This window comes from Hordeum vulgare, chromosome 6H (assembly GCF_904849725.1).
Source record: "Hordeum vulgare subsp. vulgare chromosome 6H, MorexV3_pseudomolecules_assembly, whole genome shotgun sequence".
Classification (NCBI taxonomy): Eukaryota; Viridiplantae; Streptophyta; class Magnoliopsida; order Poales; family Poaceae; genus Hordeum; species Hordeum vulgare.
The window spans coordinates 294432335-294444834 of NC_058523.1; positions in this window are offsets into that span (position 1 = coordinate 294432335).

Below are 12500 nucleotides of genomic sequence, written 5' to 3' on the forward strand. Positions count from 1 at the left end.
GACGAGGACAGTTCGGTAAATCATCAAGAAGAGACATGAGGAAATTAGAATCTGCATCTGAGGACTACAAGAAACGGACCTGTCACAAGTGCAAGAAATCAGGCCATTACATTGCTGATTGTCCTCGCTGGGGAAAAGAATCAAAGAAAAAGAAATACAAGGATGACAGTTCTGATGACTCAAAGAAAAAGAAGAAATCTTCAAAATTCTCATCATCAAAGTCCTCTTCACACAAGAAGACTAGCTTCAGAAAGGCTCGGGCACTTATTGGCAAGGAAATGGATTCCGAGGCAGAATCAGAAGAATGTGATGATGAAGAAGGCTCTGGAGAAGATTCAGAATCCGGACAGGCTAGTCTTGCACTAGCAACCAATTTCGTCAGCAAGTCAATCTTCAATCTTGAAGAAAATGAGTGCACCATCCATACTGATGACTATGCTGGTGACTTCGCTCCAACCTATTGCTTCATGGCAAAAGGTTCAAAGGTATCACATAATGCCTCCTCCTCTGATTCAAGTGACTGTGAACATGATGATTACAAAAAACCCAGTTACAGTAAACTTGCCATCATTGCCACTAAACAACAAACTGCTCTGGAAAAGCTTCAAAAACTGCTAGACAAAAGTGATGATCTGTTGAATGAAGAAATGAATCTTAATCAAATCCTCGCTGATGACATGAAAAATCTTCAGTCTAGATTTGATATTCTTCAGGATCGTTATGATACACTCCTCACTGATCATGAGAAGCTTTCCTATGAATTTCTTCAAAGGAAGCTTGATCTTGAGAAGCTGAGGATGTCTTATGATGATCTTCGTATGGAAAACGATTCATTACTAGCTTAACAGATCAGCGCTAGTCAACTTGAATTTATTCCTCCATGTCTTAAATGCATTGATCGTGAAACTGCTAATTCTTCACCAGAATCTTCAAATGCTACCACTGCTACAGATTCTTCAACTGCACCTGTTGTGTCAATTTCCTCACTTGAGGAAAACACAAATGTCACTCATGAAAATGCAAGGTTGAAGGAATTGTACGTGACAGGCATGTACAAAAGCCTCAAAGGACATCAAATCCTTTGTGATGTGCTCAAAAAGCAGATCTTGAACAGGAACCCGAGGAAAGAAGGAATTGCCTTTCAGAGGAAATTGAATGCTGATGGATCTTATTGGAAACCTGAGCAGTATCCCAAAACCTCATGGGTTGCTGCTATTGGGCCTCCTTTTGATCCATCTAATCTAACTGGCTTCTCGTGTGAATTCTCCTATTCCTCGGATGAGTCATTTGATTCCAACTATAAACTGTTCAAAAATCAATCTGGTGAAGTATTTGCTAGATATGTTGGAACTAACTGCAGGAATGGCGTTCCTCTGAGGAAAATCTGGGTTCCCAAAAGCTGTCTTGAAAATCTTCAAGTGAATGTCCTCATGACATCACCTCTGAAGAATCTGAACCCCAGATCAAAATCCTCAGGAGGACCAAAGTCTTCAAGAGGATCAAAATCCTCAACTGGTCAAAACTATGCTCGTACCCATGCTTCTGCGTCTAACATGCAGCGAAACTACAGGGAATATGATTATGAGTGCTACTCCTCAAATCATTATGTCCATAAATCCTCAAACCAGTTCTCTACATACTCATATGAGTACTTTAACCCCCCTACTGTTAAGAGAAGTGCATTAGCTTCAATGCAACCTTTCTCATATGGTGCTCGCAGGATGTTGAACGCTTTGCCACCCCTTCAGATGTGGGTGGTGAAGAAATCAAACTAATCACTTCTGCAGGCCAGGTCTCCAGATGAAAATCATCATCTGAAGAATTTGCTGGAGACCTGAGGAAATGCTTGATAGGACGCAAGCTAATGATTGATGAAATAGAAATATTTCACACATCCTTACATTTCTGTTATGATGAAATTACTAAACTGATGAAATTAGTATCATATTCTTCAAACTTGAAGCATATGAGATGGTGAGGTGTACTAATTCATCTGCAGGATGACAAACCCAAAATTACTGAGTGGGTTCTCGATAGTGGCTGCACACATCACATGACTGGTGATAAAAGCCTACTGATGAATATGCCACTAACTCCTTCACCTCTGAAGCAAATCACATATGCTGATAAAGGTAAAAGCAAGGTATTGGGACTTGGCAAAGTAGCTATTTCCAAGGATAGGCATATGGACAAAGTGATGCTTGTTGAATCCCTTGGTTTTAACCTCATGTCAGTCTTGATGCTTTGTGATCTTGATATGATAGTTATCTTTGGTAGATATAGATGTGTAATCATCATGGAATCTGACAGATCCAAAGTCTTCGAAGGTGTAAGAAGAGGGGATTTGTACATTGTTGACTTCACTACAGGTCCTCAACCAGCCACTTGCTTACTAGCAAAAACCTCAGAAGGATGGCTGTGGCACAGAAGACTAGGTCATGCAGGCATGAGGAATTTGCACACACTTGCAAGGAAGAAGCATGTCATTGGCATCGAATCTGTCAAATTACTCAAGGATCATCTCTGCGGTGCTTGTGAATCTGGGAAAATGACCAGATCCAAGCATCCCTCCAAAACCATCACGACCACTACCCGTCCATTTGAATTGCTTCATATGGATTTGTTTGGACCTACTCACTATGCAACACTAACCAATGCAGCATCTCTATATGGCTTTGTCATAGTTGATGATTATTCCAGATACACTTGGGTGCATATCATAGTGTATAAAACTGAAGTGCAGGAAATCTTCAAACGATTTTCTTCAAGGGCCTCGACGAACTTCGGCATCAAGATCAAACATATTAGGAGTGATAATGGAACCGAGTTCAAAAACACTGGTCTTGATGATTATCTTGATGAACTTGGTATTACTCACGAATTTTCTGCTCCTTAGACTCCTCAGCAGAATGGTGTTGTCGAAAGAAAGAACAGGACTCTGGTTGAAATGGCAAGAACTATGCTTGAAAAATATCAGACTCCTCGTCGCTTCTGGCCTGAAGCAATCAACACTACATGCCATATCATCAACAGGGTATATCTTCACAAATTCCTCAAGAAAACCTCATATGAACTCCTCACTGCGAAGAAACCCAATGTAAGTTATTTCAAAGTCTTCGGTGCAAAATGCTGGATTAGAGATCCTCACCATAGCTCAAAATTTGCACCTAAGGCACATGAAGGTTTTATGCTCGGTTATGGAAAGGACTCGCACACCTACAAAGTCTTCAACAACTATCACAACAAAGTTGTTGAGACTATAGATGTGCGGTTCGATGAAACTAATGGCTCGCAAAGAGAGCAATTGCCTTCTGATCCAGATAAACTGTCCCCTGAGGAAGCGATAAAGCTTAAGCCTACTGAAGACATTGTTCCAACTGAGGAAATTGAAGAAGAAATAATCCCTATCACTGACAGAAACTAAGAAGATGCTCCTGAGGAAATTGCAACAACACCACTTCCTCAGCCCAGACAAAATCCTCAACCAGCTCATCCGAGGATTGCAAGTGAAGTAGAACTTGACAAAATCCTCAACGACATCAACGCGCCAGGTCCTCTCACTCGCTCAAAAGCTTCACACTTAGTTAACTTTTGTGGGCATTTCTCTTTTGTATCTATGACAGAACCCTCAAAAGTAGCTGAGGCTTTTCTGGAACTGGAGTGGATCCAAGCCATGCAAGACGAAGTTCTTCAATTCAAGCTGAATGACGTATGGGAGCTCGTCAAACGACCCGATCCTCGCAAGCATAACATCATCGGCACCAAGTGGATTTTCTGAAACAAGCAAGATGAGGACGGACAAGTGGTGAGGAGCAAGGCACGACTTGTAGCCCAAGGCTACACCCAGGTTGAAGGAATAGATTTCGATGAAACCTTTGCACCTGTTGCTAGACTTGAAGCTATTCGAATTCTACTTGCTTATGCTAATCATCATAACATCATCTTATATCAAATGGATGTGAAAAGTGCATTCCTCAATGGTAAGCTTGAGGAAGAAGTATATGTTGCTCAGCCCCCAGGTTTTGAGGATCCAAAGAATCCAGACAAAGTCTTCAGACTCAAAAAGGCTCTGTATGGCCTCAAGCAAGCCCCTCGGGCATGGTATGATACATTGAAGGAATTCCACATGAAGAAAGGCTTCAAACCTGGTTCACTCGATCCAACTCTTTTCACAAAATCTTATGATAATGAACTGTTTGTATGTCAAATTTATGTTGATGATATCATATTTGGCTGTACTGACAAAAGATACAGTGATGAATTTGCCTATATGATGAGTGAAGAATATCAGATGTCTATGATGGGGGAGCTGAAATTCTTCTTAGGTCTTCAAATTCGTCAACAAAACAATGGAATCTTCATATCACAGGAGAAATACCTCAAGGATGTTCTGAGGAAATTCGACATGCATGAATGCAAAGGTGCCAAGACTCCAATGCCTACCAACGGTCACCTCGGCACTGATGAAAATGGTAAAGATTTCGATCAGCAGGTATACCGTTCTATGATTGGCTCTTTATTGTATCTATGTGCATCTAGGCCAGACATAATGCTTAGTGTTTGCATGTGTGCACGTTTTCAAGCAAAACCGAAGGAATCACACCATAAGGCTGTGAAACATATTCTTCGATACTTAGCTCACACACCAACACTAGGATTATTGTATCCCAAGGGCTCCAATCTTCACCTGGTAGGGTATTCTTATTCAGACTATGCTGGTGACCGTGTGGATCGCAAATCAACTTCTGGCACATGCCATTTCCTCGGAAGATCACTGGTTTGCTGGTCCTCAAAGAAGCAGAACTTCGTATCACTCTCCAATGCCGAAGCTGAGTACATCGCTGCTGGTTCTTGCTGTGCTCAATTACTATGGATGAAGCAAACCCTCAAGGACTACGACATCAACATGAAGAATGTGCCTCTGTACTGTGACAATGAGAGTGCTATCAAGATTGCCTATAACCCAGTACAGCACTCGAAGACCAAGCACATCCAGATTCGTCATCATTTTCTTAGGGATCATGTCCTCAAGGGCAATATCCTCATCGACCATGTGAAGACTGATGATCAACTGCCTGATATCTTCACTAAGCCCTTGGATGAGAAAAGGTTTTGCAAGTTGCGGTGTGAGCTAAATATCTTAGAGTCTTCAAATGTTTTGTAAAAACATGCACACATCCTAACACTTATGCAAAGTTGATGACTTAGATGTGCAACACATGATGAAAAGATTTTCTTCAACCAATGAAGAAAGTCACTCTGAATGTGAAGAAATTAATGAAGAAATTGATTCTCAGGGCCCTACGACAATTGTACGCGGCGTCTGTAATCAACATTCTTATATGGTGGGCAACGCCACCGCACAATGTGAAATTCCTCAAGTTTATTTTTCTTCAAATGATCAAATTCTTCACAATGCATTTTTCTTCAAAACAGTTGTTCTTCATTGTGATGATCTATTGCAAAATCTTCAAAAACACTTGATGACTTTCATTTGCCTAGGTAGACTGTGATTTCTAGTCCTCAACAGCATTCACTTATTGCTATTTCTTCAAGTTGATGTTTCTGCTAAGTGAATGTGATCGGACCCTATTTACCCTCTATGCTATACTTATCCAGTCTATTCAATTCTTCATATGCGTTCTACTTGAAACTTTGTTCAAAATCCTCACTGCATCCTTGCCAGCTGATGATTTTGTAACGAAAATCCTCAAATCTTCGAAAAATTGTTTTCTTCAAAGGAACAGTAACTGAACCCCCACTTCCCTCGATTGGATAGCCACGATCTCCACTATCTCCACCGCATCGTACGGGAGCTACACGTGTCCTGCGGAGACGTAGAGGCAAGGGCTATTCGGTCTGAAACTTTCGCGCCAAATAGTAACTTTCGGGCTATAAATATGTCCTTAACCCCCTTGGTATCATCTTCTTCGCCTCATCGCTCTCCTGCCACAGCACACCGAACCCTAGCGCCACCGCTGGTAGTCTTGTCGCCGGCAAGGAAGAGCTTCACTGCCTCAACCTTCTCGCCGCCAAGATCACGCCAGAGTCGGAACATCTACTTTCGCCGCCGCCGTAGGCGTCCTCTGCTGCCAAGTTAGGGTGCATTGGACACTTGACCGAAGTACCTCTCCAAAACCACCTTTTTGTGTTCTTCGTTCGCACCTTCCAGGGTAATTATATCCCATTTTTACAACAGATTAGATCTAAAATTTTACCTCTCCCTTGTGAAATCTGTTTTTCTTCAAGATACGATGCGCACATGATTTCTCAAACACTATCCATCACCACAATCATTGATGAACTAGCTAAGCATCTAAGATTTTCACGAGATTCCTCAATTGTGCGAATTTTTGGATCTGTACAACTCTGGAACCCAAGAACAGAATGCTTAAGCAAATTCCTCAACCACTGGTTATATTCCTCAAACTGTCAAACTTTTCCTTTTTCTTCAAATCTGAGAACGCATATGACCTCTCCAAATTCCTCGCAACTATACTCTGTTCACAGGTACACACATGTCAGCTGATGAATCTCTCGGTTCTCATCACATTAACTCATTTGCAGCGTTTCTGGAAGAAACTCTCCAAGGCTCATCAGAATCCTCAAGAGTTCAAAATCCTCAGATAGTTCCTCGTCTGAAGAAAATGGAGGAAGAAAGGAAACAGAGGGGAGGAAAGAAACTGGAGCAGAACACAGCTGTGGACATTCCTGATGACATATACCTGGACTACTGCACGCCTGATGATGAACCTGAGACTATGCCTAAAAAATAGATTAGGCTGCAGAAAATTGAACGCAGATAGGCAAAGGAGTGGAAGGAGTACAGGTTTGTGACTCCAAAGTATGCGATGAAATTCGCCTTGAAGCCTCCTGGCAAAAGGGCCCCACTTGAGGATCATCAAGTTGCTCATCCCTCAAGTCTCATGACACTTGATGACTACCCAGAGGAAAAAGAAAGGCATCTGGCCAATCTCAAGAAGCAAGCAGAAACAACAGTGAAGAAATTTCATGAATCTTCAGCTGCTGCCTCCGGTGCTGCTCATTCCTCAGCAGCAGAAACCTCAGGCTCCGAGATTCCTCAACCAAAGTCTGTGCCAGCAAAGGCAAAAGCTTCAAAACCCCAAGAACAGTTTGCACAGGCTTTAGTCACCAAACCCTCAGCTCCAAAACCCTCGGTTCCAAAACCGTCCACACCAAAACCATCAACGCCAAAACCCTCAGCACCAATCGTATCCACACCAAAGTCCTCACCTCCACCTCCAAAGCCAGTACAGAAGAAAGTCGTGAAGACTACGACTGCCAGCTCCAGCTCCTCACTCCCAGCTGCAACTAGCTCGGAGACGAAGTCTTCAACTCCCCATGTGAAGACTTTGGCTACTACTGAACCTGCACCTCTGCCCAGCCCAAGCAAAATCATCACAGTCCCGTCTGCATCAGAGGGAAGTGAAGAATATGATGATGAAACTCTGGAAGCCATCATCAGGAACAAACAAGAAAGGGTAGCACAAGCATCAGGCAGTGCTATTCCTCTGGCGATGGACCCCAAGGTCCTCCTCAATTTCATCAATGTGTGGCATGAAGACCCAAACACACCCATTGATGATTTGAAACTTCCTCCTGGTGTCAGCCACATGGTGGCTACTTTCATAAACGAAGCCAAGTGGAAGGAACAGAAGGCCAAGCAGGCAAAGATTGCAAAGGCCAGAAAGGAGAAATTCCTCAGGCAAAATGTTCTCAAACTGACGCCTGAAGCATTGGTGTCCACCCAGGCAGAACTGCAAGTCTTGACTGACAAGTGTGAGAAACTGTCAGATCGAACAAGCATCAAAAGCAATTTCATCAAGCTAGCCACTAGTGCTGTTGATGACTACAACAGACGTCACCCCCCACCAGCACCAACTCCTCAGCCCCTGGTTGAACAGCCAAAAGATGCATCTCCTGTTGAGGAGGAAATTCCTCAAGCTGAGGAACTATACCAAGAGCCCCGTGCTGATGAGCCGGCCATTGAAGAAATCATCACTGAGACCGCTCCTGATGAAACTGCTACCGATCCAGCTGCTTCACCAAAGCAGGCTGATGACTATGTTCCAGCTGGTTCCTCACTGGCAGCTGAGGAATCTGTTAAGAATACACCTTCCCCAAAAACTTCAAAGGTGAAGAAGTTAATCCCGTCTGCATCAGACGCGAAAAAGACAAGGGCTGCTGAGAAGGAAGCGAAGAAGAGAAAAGCTTCCTCAGCAGAAGAAAAGATTGAGGCAAAACACCTCAAGGAAATTGAAGAATCTGCCCCACTGGACCCGGTGCCTCTTAATGTTGCACCCTCATTTGAAATGGTCGTCGTTGGTGACCACACTACGAGGGAAGATGAGGAAATGAAGGATGCTGCCTCTGAGGAGCATACTAATGAGGAAATACAGATTGATGACAGTCCTCAACCTCATATTCCTCAGAAAGAGACTACTGAAGCCTCAGCTGCAGCAGCTGATGAATCTGCTTCTGCCACAAAGTCAGCTGATGAAAATCAAGCTGAAGAAAATGTCCAGTATGAGCAGGCTCCTCCCACTGAACAAGCTGATCAAACTCCTCAAGCTGAGAAGGATGAAGAAATTCCTCAGCCTGATGCTCAGCTAGAACAAGAAATTCCTCATTCTGAGGAAACTGCTGAAGAAAATGTTCCCGCCTCTGACAATGAATTCATTGTCCGCAACCCAGAATCTGCCATGGTTGTTTCCCCTCCCATTCCTCAGCATAATCTCAATCCAGTTCAGCGCCTGCCATTCTCGAAGAGGCCAAAGTTTCAGAGAGAGAATTTCTTTGAGGATCATATGTATTTTATCGTAGAGAATCCTTATGACAAGCCTCAAATGAGGCATCTGAAGTTTTGGACAAGGACGTAGATGAACCACTATGCTTCTGTGCTCTGTGGCCGCAACAAGATATTCCAGCACAGGAACATTCCTCAGGCTGACCTTGAAGAAATTCCCTGCATGGAACCAGTCCTCAGTGTACTACATGATGCAGGTTTGCTCCCTATGTGCTCCGACATATCAGATTGGAATAGTGAGCTAATTCTTCAGTTCTATTCAACTCTGCACATCTCGGGCAATGCTGATGACATCAACACTTGGGTGTTCGACTGGATGACCCAAAATACTCACTACAAGGCTCCAGCGTCTGAACTCCTCAGAGAACTACCCGTACCAATTCCTTCAGAAGGGGCAGTGAAGCTTTATGGTGAGCGTGAGCTGCCAAATGGAATGATGGAAGTCCTCATGAAGCCTTTGGCTGCAGGAAACCCCTCAAGAACCACATTCCTCGTCCATGAGATAAAGTACACACCACGGTCTGTCTACCGCATTCTCTGCAGTGTGCTAGCGCCAATCAAAGGCCATGATGATGACGAAGATGTCGTCGGCCTCATGAAGAACATCCTCTTCAACATCATTCACGGTATCCCCATGAATATCCATGATTTCTTCTTGAGGACTTTGGCTGACAATGCAATGTGCCCCTATGATCACAAAATCTATGCACCATGGATCATGAGATTCCTCAGGACAAGGACAGGCATCAACTTTCACGCAGATTTCCAGAACCATGTTGGTTATATGCCTCCTATCCGGGTAAACAAGAAGACTTTCGAGCCCATTGAGGGAAAAGCAAAGTCTGTGATTGATGAAGGAAACAGGCCCCTTGATGGCCAGTTCAAAGAACCAGATGCATATTCCTCATGGGACGACACTGAGACTCGTCCGCCAAGCCCTGTTCCTCCTCGCGTGCTAACCACCAGAGAACTTCTTCTCAGTCTTCATCAGAAGGTGGATCACAACCACAAATGGGTCAAACGCCAGTTTGGTACCATTGTGAAAACCCTCACTGAGACACAGAACAGTGTGAAGCTTAATCATCACTATCTGCATGAGCTTTTTGATCGCACCTGGGCTACCCTTGCACATCTGAAGACCCAGACTAAGCTTGAAGAATTGAACTTTGAGCAGGACTTTGACTGGTTGTGGCCTCCCAAGAAGAAGTTCAGGCCCATTCCAGTGCCAGATCTTGAAGACAGCTCCTTCTCGTCCTTCAGAACTGCCGAATCTGATGAGGAACAACTTGACACCGCGACAGGCCCAAGGAAAAGAGTACACCCAAGAAGCGCCAAGGATCTTCCTCAACTGCCAAGCAATGAAGTCTTCACGGGCGTTAGTCCTCAGTTTGTCCCTTTTTGTCCATTGATGACAAAGGGGGAGAAACTTGAGAGTTAGTCTTCAAACGGGATTTATTTTGGGGGCTTATGAACTATATTTAAGTTACAAACTCTTAGCTCTTCTGAATTTTTTATGTAATGAGTTGTAACTTAAGCCCGATGGTACTCTGACGCTTTTGAACGTTTTTCTTCGCATGCTTATTCCTCAAGTTCTAATGCACGCATGCTGAAATTCGTCAGATACCACTTGCCATCATCCATCCTCATTATCTTCATATGATATGTTATATGTATGCATGATTTACAAGATTCGGGGGGAGATCTCCATGATATAAATCATCAATGTGCATATGCTATAAAAGCAAAATCCTCAAGGTATGCACATCCTCAGGGGGAGTCTCTGTGAATCTTGTTTTCAAATTCCTCAAATGAGTATTTACACTTCATATTTTTGATCCCTGTTGAAGACTTAACCTAATTGTCATCAACCACCAAAAAGGGGGAGATTGTAAGTGCATATAGTGCCCCTTAGTGATTTTGGTGGATTGAAGACTTATAGGTTAAGTATCTAATGTGTTTTTAAGTGTACACAGGATCTATAAGTCATTGAGGAGTTTGAGATATTTGAAGAATATCGACCCCTAAAAATGTATGTCTTCAGTTGAAGAAATTGGTCTGAAGCTGAAGAAATGAATCGCGAAGAATTTACGATGAAATGGATATTCCTCATGAAGATATTGATATTGAGAAGATCGGTGGTTCCTGAAGAATATCGTTCTGAAGAAATTGAAGCATGAAGATTTTCGTTTTCTGTTGTACTTTCTTCGCATTTGATGAATAGGAACACCATACTGTTAAAGGGGGTCAAAGTAACACTATGGAATGGATTTCCTCATGATGCTCAACCCAAGCCAAATCCTACCAAAAGCCTCAAGTGAGGAATATGAGTGACATGAGGACTCTCACAGTTGAGAGTCCCGACCGTTTCGATAAGCCACGCCAAGTCACTAATCTTATCCACTCCAACGGTCATATTATTTAAGGGCATTAATGTCAAATCATGTCGGGATGCTCCTAGGCTATAAATATCCGCCCCCCACAACCACTAGCTGGTTGGCTGCTCCGTTAGAAACTGACAATTGTCATAAGAGCAACCCAATTCCTCAGAGCTTTCGAGAGTAAATCATCAGTGAGGAAATACACCACCCACCGAAACCACAAACCAAATCTAGTGATTGAGCATCACTTAAGAAGTTGTTCCTGTGTGGGACTGAAGCCTTTTACCTTTGAGGACTGTGCATCCTCCAGACGGTTAGGCGTCATGGTCTAGAGCAATCCAGCAGTCAATTGTGGATCGCCGGGTGACCGAGTTTGTGAGGGTTTGGAAGTCTGCCCTGAAGACTTACCACGAGTGTTGGGCGAGGACTGTGTGTCCTTAGCTCAAGGAGAATACGGTAGGGACTGTGTGTCCCGGGACTGGGTGTCCTTTGGTTTAAATACCAAGCCAATCCAAACCAGATGTACAACTGTCACAACTGTTGGAACTGGGTCATCAACTACAGTCTTCACCAAGAATCGGGTTCAAATTCCTCAACTCTTTACATTCTCTGTATTATGTGTTGATTACTTTCACAGTGACTGTTTGAAGAATTTGCTGAAGACTCTCTCTGAATTTCTTCAACCCCAAATTCTTCACTTGAGTAGATCATCATCTGTATTCTGCGTGCCTGCTTGTTGTGCAATCTGTTTTCATAATCTTCACTCTGTAATACTGCTGTTGTGAACAATTGCACAACTGATCCTTAACTGTTTCCGCTGTAACTTAGTGATGAAATTCTAAAAATCTCCTATTCACCCCCCTCTAGTCGATATAACGCACTTTCAACTACTACTACTACTACTACTACTACTACTTCTTCTTCTTCTTCTTCTTCTTCTTCTTCTTCTTCTTCCTCTACTACTACTACTACTACTACTACTACTACTAGTACTACTACTAGTACTACTACTACTACTATTACTACTACTACTACTACTACTACTACAACTACTACTACTTCTTCTTCTTCTTCTTCTTCTTCTTCTTCTACTACTACTACTACTACTACTACTACTATTATTATTACTACTACTACTTCTTCTTCTTATTCTTCTTCTTCGTCTTCTTCCTCTACTACTACTACTACTACAACTACTACTACTACTACTAAAACTTCTACTACTACTACTACTACTACTCGTACCACCACTACTACTACTTCTACTACTACTACTACTACTCCAATACTACTTC